Below are 8,898 nucleotides of genomic sequence, written 5' to 3'. Positions count from 1 at the left end.
GTCGGACCCCACACATCAGAATGTATCAAATCAAATGGCAAAGTAGCTTTAGAATCACTTACGGGAAAGGAAGCACAATGACTCTTAGCCATGACACATGTTTCACACTTGAACTCTGAATCACTACAAGTGCGAAACAAAGAAGGAAATAGATGTTTCATATAACTGAATGATGGATGTCCCAATCGTCGATGCCACAACCAAATTTGATGTCTGTCATCCACTTTAGCACTTAAAACTTGATGATTATTTGAACTAGAAACAACAGTATCCTCTATAGTCAAGATATACAAACCCCATATTCTTTTACCACGACCAATTATCTTCTGAGTTTGAATATCTTGAAAATAACGATACGTAGGGTAGAAGTGAGCAGAACAATATAAAGTATCAAGAAGTTTTCCTACTGACAAAAAATTGCACTTAACATTAGGAACAAGTAAAGCACGGACCAGTGATAAGGTTGGAGTCAGAGAGATAATACATTCACCCTTCACAGGGGAAGGTGCTCCATTTGCACTAGTAATATACGGATCACGAATATAATCACATAACTCATCAAACACTCTAAGGTCACTAGTCACATGATCAATGGCCCCAGTATCAATTATCCATTTATTTGTTCCACCAAGATGCATAACAACACTATGATTATATTGAGCAATTGAATAAAATCACGAACAATAAATGCACAAAAGATACACAACGGAATGAAAACAATTTACCAGACTGTAACAATCATTGTTCATGGGACTGTAGCAGAGCACTATTTATGATACTATAGAGGATCACTGTTCATGCATTGTAGCAAACGATGTACTGTAGCACGACACTATTCACTTTTTGTTTTTTTTTTTTCAACGAAGGAAATCACGAAAAATGTGGGCACAAAATTAAAGCACATAGGACACCAAGAGCGAACTGGTCTGATGCCATATTAAATTAAACATTGTAAATACCAAAAATATATATGATACTATATGGAAATTTCTTATATGTTCATTAATCTCTAAAGTGGAGTATATATAGGAGTTACAATTGGTATTACATATGTACTTTACCAATGTAGGACAATGAACTACTATTTACACTTTAACTAATATATAACTCACAACAATGGCGTCATTTGAGTATGAATACGCCTCACTTGAGTACAAACTAATAGTGACTATATCTAGTAAATATTTCAAAGGTGTATATTCATAACCCTCTTCATATTATTACTAACTTATTTATGTGAATAGTGTTGAATTAAAATCCAGATCACAAGTGTTGTATATTTGAGTATATTTGAGTAATTGCCATGTACTAAAAGCCAACAGAAAAGAACGATCAGTGCGTGAAAGAGAGCATTGGTCATCAACAGTGAAATGGCGGATGTACCCCTCATTTGCTCCTCAGCTTTCAGGTTCCTTTCTTTGTTGCACAGTGAAATTACGTGTATGCCCCTATTCTATTTCTGATGCCCAAGCTACCCGTTGTTTTTCTTCTTTTGCACAGCGTTCCCACGAGTTCTCCAAATTTCCTTTGGTTTCCATTTGCTTTACTTTTCTCAACCCTTATTTTCTTTGTTTGCTTTCATTTCTCAGCCTCTATTTTCTCTGTTTGTTTCATTGCCCATTCCAGATCTTTTCTTTCTCTGTTTGCTTCTACTAGTCTGCCTCCATTGCATATTTTTTTGGTTGTTTTCACGAAAGCGCCGTGTGCTGTCTATTCCGTTTCGATTTGTAGAAGATTATTGAAGGTAAGTTGGTTTAAAGCAATTCGAAAGTTTGAGATATTTTAAATTTCTTCTAATTCCTGCAAAAACCATATATAATAGTATGATTGTGTTTTGATTTTTTTTTTTTTTTTTAATTCAGATGATGATGTTCAGTTTTTTGGTTTGATTTAAAGAAATTTCTTACACAGAAAAATTAGGGTTTTCTGATTAGTGTTTTGGGTTGTACATCTGGGTGTTTCTTACACAGAAAAGTTAGGCTCTTCTAAAGTTAGTTAATCCCTAATTCGAGTCCTAATTCAAAAACAAGATACCCTTAGTCCTTAAACTTCCTCCAAATGCCCAGTCTGCAGTAGTTGCACCAAAAATTCCAACTCTTTAAATTAGTAGAATAATATGGAAGGCATGACAGAACCTGCACAGAGCATTACCATATGGCTGAAAGGAGAGTCGAGAGAGAGGTGAGTGAAAGGAGAGTCGAGAGAGAGGTGAGTGAAAGGAGCATAAATGGAAATATGGTTGGCGGCTAGGGTTAAATAAAAATGTTTGTATGAGTAACTAATAATTAGTAAGAATATAAATGCATTTCTATGTTGTGATATCAAAATTTGAGATTTGGCTCATTGGTGAAGGTCCTTGATTCTCCAAGGGAGATCATGGGATCGAGTCTTTGTAGAATGTCAGGTCGGTTCGGGTAAAACCGAAATTCACAAGGTTAAGGTTCTCTGGTTAGTTTTTTGGGGTTGTATATGTGGGTGGTTTTTTTTTATTTCAAATTTGTGGCTTTTGTCATTTGAGATTTATAGATGAATTGAAATTTAGTTATTCTGATTTCATCTCTCATTGGGATCCTAACACTCCCTCATCATTAAAAATCCTTTATGCGTGCTATGCTAATCCAAGCACGGTTGCAAATCCACAGGCCATCAAAGTATCTTATTTAATTATTTATTGTACATGTGTATATTGCGTTATACATGTGTGAGTGTGAATTTGGCTTTCTCTGGGTTGATTTAATTAATGAGGTTTATTTTTGTTTTAAATTAATTCGGTTCCTGTTAAACTAATCAAACGTTAGAAGAGTGGAACCAGTGGTGTTTGAAAGAGGTTGGTTTTTCAATATTTTCATTTATACCATTTTAGTTGTTTGAATGGACTTTGTATAATGTAAATCAAGCTTAGTTTAATAGATCTGTATCTATATTGCATTTGTTTTGTTAAATTTTTTTGGTTTGGTTTGGTTTTTTTTTTTTTTTGCTGCAAGAAAATTAGCCTAGAAATAAAATTAAATACAAACACTTACATTTATTTAGGGTTTTGAGTTCATCTTTAGTTTAAGTACATTGTGGTTGTGAATGTGATATAATGCATTGTGATCTTTATTTAATTTTGATTTTGTATATTTTAAGTGGTTTGGATTTTGAAGAGTGGGAAAAAGGTTTACAGGTTTTAGAGGAAATGTGGATAATTTAACAGGTGTTTGGAAATGGAGGAATGAATATGGAGGGTGAGAACCAAGTGATAGCAGGAAGCAAAGTAGAAGGGATTGTAAACCGAGGATATGTGTGTTGGGTATGTTTTTGTTTTGGGTTGAAAACTCGCTAAGTGATTTAATTCTTTTGGTAAAGTTTTTCTTCTGGCGCAACATAATACAGCTGCCCATGTGTAGATATTAGGAACTGTTTTTTCTTGGTTCTTGAGTAAATTGTTTCTTATATGGTTATCTAATGTTTTCTTTTTCTTAATGGGGGTAAGGCTAGCCGACATTCACCTCTCCCAGACCCTGCGTAAAGCGGGAGCCTTGTGCACTGGGTACGACCTTTTTTGATGAAAGGGAGGTGGAAAATAGAAGGTTTTATCATTTATTAAGAAAATAGAAGAGGAGCAATGTCAATAACTTATTATCCATTATATTATACTTAGCACAGTAATGTAAGTAATTGAGAATCAACATACCCTTTGAATTTTTTTAACTCACCAATTTATTTACATAAAAAGATATGTTTTATATATTGTTGTAGTGAACCTATAAATTCTGTATTGTTCTTGGTCTGGATTGTTTGGTTTTATTGCATCTGTTAAAATGTGGTTTAAATGACTTTTATGTTGTTGTGGCATAGCAACTTATGCAAGAATGTGCCTATTTCATATTTCTGTGCTATTGAAAAAGAAGTATATCTATTTATCTTTAGACGTGTACTGTAGTTTCGCAAATTTGAAATGTTTGAGGATTTAATTTTTCTAATTGTTTTTGTATAAATTTTTTGTTCAATTTTGGCTTCTAAGTTTTGAGTTTTGTATTCTACTTTGTTTGTCGTTGGGGAATTGAAATATGTATTTATGTAGACTGAATTTTTATTTTTTGGGTTTTTTTCTTAATGTTTACATATTACGGGGCAAGAATAGATTTTCAAATTATCAAGCATCAGCAGCTTAACAAATCTTCAAATCGTGTAAGTAAAAAAAAAAAGGGGCTCATTTTAATGCTTTGTATATAGTATTTACGAGAGGAGATGTTTTCAGGTTTCATGTGTTAGGTATGCTAAATTTTATCAATACTATAAATAGAACTTGTCTATTATGTTATAGTTTGAGTTCTTATTTTATTAATTTTATTTTTTTCGCGGTCGTAACAGGAACGTGGTGAAATGGATATGAATAACATCTTTTCTATTTTTAAATTCTTGATAAAGTTGTTTGCTAGAGCAGTTGTGTTTATTTCATTGTAGAAATCTTATTTAACGTAATTTTCATTTTTAATATAATTTTTCCTGTTTTGAACATTTGCTTTTGTCTATACATTTGATTCAAGTGTTATTTTGTATTTTTAACGGTTTCAGCTGATTCGTGTTTCTGTTTGGATCAGGACAATTTAATTTAAACAACCGTTGCTGGCAGTGTATTGCCACAGTGCAGTGTTGGTTGCCTTTTGTATCAATTTGGCTTTACTGACTCGGCAAGAAGACTTGTTTTAAGCATCAAGTTTAGTTTATCTTTCGTTATAAATTTTCTTTACTGGTAGGGATGCATGTGTTCTATCCTCTGCGTGTTGAATGAGTATGTTAAAAAAAGTACACTTTTGAAGCTTAGTGTGAAAATTTATAAACTGAATTTAGATTTGGGAAACGCATGATTATATTTAGGAAAGAAGACAAAAGCTTAGACCTATTTTAAATTTTTTAATATGTGTTTTATGAGTTTAGGAAGAAAACGTGTTTATTAACTAATGGTTTGATGTTTAGGCTAATCTTTTTTAATACATGTAAAATATTGTTTTTAATCATTATTATATGCTTGATGTACACTTTCTTTTCAAATATCTATTAAGGTTTTAAAAGACGTTATCCACTAGTCGGGCGATGGGTTGGAGCCTAGCGCCTAGACGGACTAGACAAATTTAGTTAATTTAGTATTATATATTGTGTAAATAAGTGCCTATTTATACTTAAAAAACACATAATTGCATTGTGATACATCAATTGTAAACTAAAATGACATATAAACTATAAAGTATTAGAACGTATTGAAAACATGGGGATCAAACAAGCATATAATGAGTGTCATCTAAGTATTTAAAAAGTCTGTTACATTTTATTGACAAAATAAAATGCAAATTGAAAGTTATCGGTTTTATGTCTAAATAAGAGTGATGACCTAGGCGGGTGCCTGGGTGGGTTTAGTCGGACTAGACGGGTGTCTAAATGGGCTAGGCAGACGCCTAAGAGGGTGTAAGCGCACTTTCTTAATTTTCAAATACTTAAGGACTAATCGGAGCAGTGGATAGCCGCCTAGCGCTTTTTAGAACAACGTCTGTTATATTTTTGTTAATACCCTTTTTTTTAAGGCAATCTGGTTTGTAGCTGTTTGTTTTTAAGTTGCTATAACAATTTGTTTTTCATCATGCCAAAAAGACGTATAAATGTCATAACAAATGATTCTATACAACAAGAAAAAGACTTTGTTCACAACAAATATGATGTTCCGTGTGAATATGACCATCAGTCCAAAAGAGTGTCCAGAATAATTATATGGAAAATTGTGCAAACATTGTTCTGTCTCGAAGTGTGGCATTTGTTGATCAAAATTCACAGATTGGACACCAATGTAGCAACAACATGTCTTCTGCTGAGCAATATGCTGTTGGAAACGTGAATTGTGTAAAGGCTTTTTAGTCAAAATGGCCTCTGAGATTTGCATAATATATAACTTTAGTTCCTGAGATTGAAAATCAATATAAATGGTCTATGAGATTGTCTACCATCCATTATTTTGGTTCTTCCGTTAAATAACTCCGTTAAGTGGTCCCGGAGCTTATACCGGAAGTTTGGGCAGTTTTCAAAACTTCGTAACTCAATCATTTCTTAACCAAATTCGACCCATAATATATCAAATTAAAGATAAGAAAGTGTAGAACAAGATTATACCTTTTTGAAAGCCCAATGGTTGCCAGAAATGGCCGAAAAATAGCCTGAAAGGTGACTGGTACGCAAGAAAACTAGGAAACTCATTGGAAGCAGGAGGTGTGCCGACGAGGACTTCGGACCCTAAGGGCGGTGGATTGTTACATCCCACATCTCCCAAAGAAGTGGATCTCGTAAGCCTTGTATGTATATTCCCATCTCCAATTAGCACGAGGTCTTTTGGGAGCTCACTGGCTTCGAGTTCCAACAGAACTTCGAAGTTAAGCGAGTTCGCACGAGAGCTATTCCATGATGGGTGACCCATTGGGAAGTTCTCATGTGAGTTCCCAGAAACAAAACCATGAGGGCGTGGTTGGGGCCTAAAGCGGACAATATCGTGCTACGGTGAAGTCGAGCCTGGGATGTGGTTGGGGCCTGGGCCGGGATGTGACAGGATGAGATACCAATACTCATAAATATTGTTTTGAAGTATTGGATAAATCACTTTTAGACATTTTATCAAATACTTTAGATAACAATGCTCAATTTGGTGGTAAAACTCTTTTATTAGGTGGAGATTTTCGACAAATATTACATGTTATTCCTGGAGGAAGTAAAGAAGATATAATAAATGCTTTGTTGAATAGCTTTTATTTGTGGTCGCATTTCAAAAAATTTCATTTGAAAGGAAATGTGAGATTGTCAAAAAAGGGATTGAGCGTTGAAAAATAAAAATAAAAATAAGTTCCTTTGCTTATTGGTAGGTGATGGACAAATGAATAACAAAAACAATATGGATATTTCAAATGATAGAGATACATCTTTGATTGAAATACCTCAATATTTAATAATCAATTCTTCTACAAATCCTATACATTCAATCTTTTTTGCAACTTACTCCAATGTTGAACTTTTTTTGACAATTTTGTGTAATTAAGAAAACAAGCTATTATAACACCTCGAAATACAACTGTTTCAGATGTGAATAATTATATAATTAATTTATCACCTGGAGAGCATTAGCTGTTTTTAAGTTATGATTCTTTATGCTCTTCAAATGCAAATATTGAAAACCTTGAAATAATGTGTCATACTGAATTTTTAAACAAGCTTGACTTCAATGGTTTACCTGCACATAATTTGGTTTTAAAAATAGGAATGGCCATTATGCTACTATGAAATTTAAATCAATCTTTAAGTTTATGTAATGGAACTAAATTAGTTGTTACTCAATTATTTAATAGAATTATTGATGCTAAATTTCTCGTTGGAAGCAATATTGGTCACAAAGTTTTCATACCAAGAATCACTCTTATAGCAACAAAGAGCAAGTAACCTTTCATTTTAAAAGACGCCAATTTCTAGTTAGACTAGGTTATGCTATGACAATTAATAAATCCCAAGGTCAATCTCTGAAACAAGTTGGTTTATATCTTCCAGGACCTGTTTTTACACATGGTCAGTTGTATGTTGCATTGTCTAGATTGACATAAAGAGAGGGTTTAAATTTTTTGATAGAAAATGGAGAAACAATGCTAAGAACTATACTGTAAATATTGGGCTTAAAGATGTCTTAACAAAATATGCAAGAAAGTTCTTAATTTTATTAAATCATGCTTACACATTTATTCATTTATTAAAAATAAATGAAATCCTATATTTATCAAGCAAAAACAAAATTGTTTCACATGGCTCTTAAAATCAAGTTTAAAGAAGCTAACAAATGTGTTTCTATTTGTATTCTGGTTTTATAAACTCTTAACTCTTTTCTATTTTCCTATGTAGGTTTGTTTCAACTACTTCAGTCTTATTTACATCTCATAAAAGTATACCAGAAACAAAAGAACACCATGTTCAGTTTTAATTTGCTACCAGCACAGTTGCAATTTCAAGTAATTTACTTTTTTGTCTATATTATGTTGTCAGTTATTGATAAAATGTTAAACAACTTACAGATTTGATTTTAATTTTACATGTTCGTGGTTTTTAACATTTTACTCGAACTGTGCAGCATCTTAAAAAAGACTAGGTGATTAGACTAATTATCTTACAAGTTTATCAAATGTATGACAAAAAAGGAGTTTAGCTTGAAAAATTGCACACATGAATTATTCAAAATTACCAAACAATATAGTCTTCAAGTTTTAATTTTCAAATTGTACTAGCTTCTTTTGTCAATTCTGCATTTAATTGTTTAGCTGTATCTTTTACATTCAAATTATTTCATTTTGTGAGTCAATAATATGTTTCTTTCTATTGAATTATAGACTAAACCAGACACTAATAAAGTATTTGCACAAGTCACTTTACTTCCTCAATGAAATGTAAGTTCTTGGCTTGAAGGTTCTAATTTATTGTGGATGGGTAAAAATGATTATCTGTTGAGATTCTGATGGTATGATGTTTTTATAAATTTTAGCAAGATGACAACACAGTAGAATAGACCCCCCCCTCTCTCTCTCTCTCTCTCTCTCTCTCTCTCTCTCTCATATGCCATTACGGTTTCAACTACATTCATTTTTCAAGACCTTAACTGCTTTTCATACAAGCGCCCATGGTGGATTTATAATGTTAAGACAGCATGCAGATCAAAACTTTTCACCACTGGTTTGTTTTTGTCAACTTATAGTTTGCTGTTTCCATTTTTTCTTCATTTTTGGATTTGATTCTTTCTCACTTTAATATTGTTTTTAAATTTGTAGAATCTTAAGCCCTTACATAAATTCAGTTGTCAACATGTTCTTAACATGAAAAATCTTATAAAATTCACTGATATGA

At 32.6% G+C, this 8,898-nt stretch overlaps 2 long non-coding RNA genes across 3 annotated transcripts; both read left to right on the top strand.

Annotated features, from left to right (window-relative positions):
• Positions 1 to 1,486: 1,486 nt before the first annotated feature.
• Positions 1,487 to 5,022, top strand: LOC103444028 (uncharacterized). Of its 2 annotated transcripts, XR_530578.4 has the most exons (3): positions 1,487 to 1,744; positions 3,197 to 3,292; positions 4,587 to 5,022. It is a non-coding gene; the product is annotated as an uncharacterized lncRNA (long non-coding RNA). The 2 variants fall into 2 exon arrangements; XR_011579987.1 differs by lacking the exon at positions 3,197 to 3,292 and having other exon boundaries at positions 1,488 to 1,744.
• LOC139195268 (uncharacterized) lies at positions 4,114 to 4,503 on the top strand. The gene is made up of 2 exons (XR_011579988.1): positions 4,114 to 4,173; positions 4,357 to 4,503. It is a non-coding gene; the product is annotated as an uncharacterized lncRNA (long non-coding RNA).
• Positions 5,023 to 8,898: the final 3,876 nt, after the last annotated feature.

Source organism: Malus domestica, chromosome 04, assembly GCF_042453785.1.
Source record: "Malus domestica chromosome 04, GDT2T_hap1".
Taxonomy (NCBI): Eukaryota; Viridiplantae; Streptophyta; class Magnoliopsida; order Rosales; family Rosaceae; genus Malus; species Malus domestica.
Note: the sequence above shows the minus strand (reverse complement) of the source record. Positions and strands in the feature narration are given on the sequence as shown.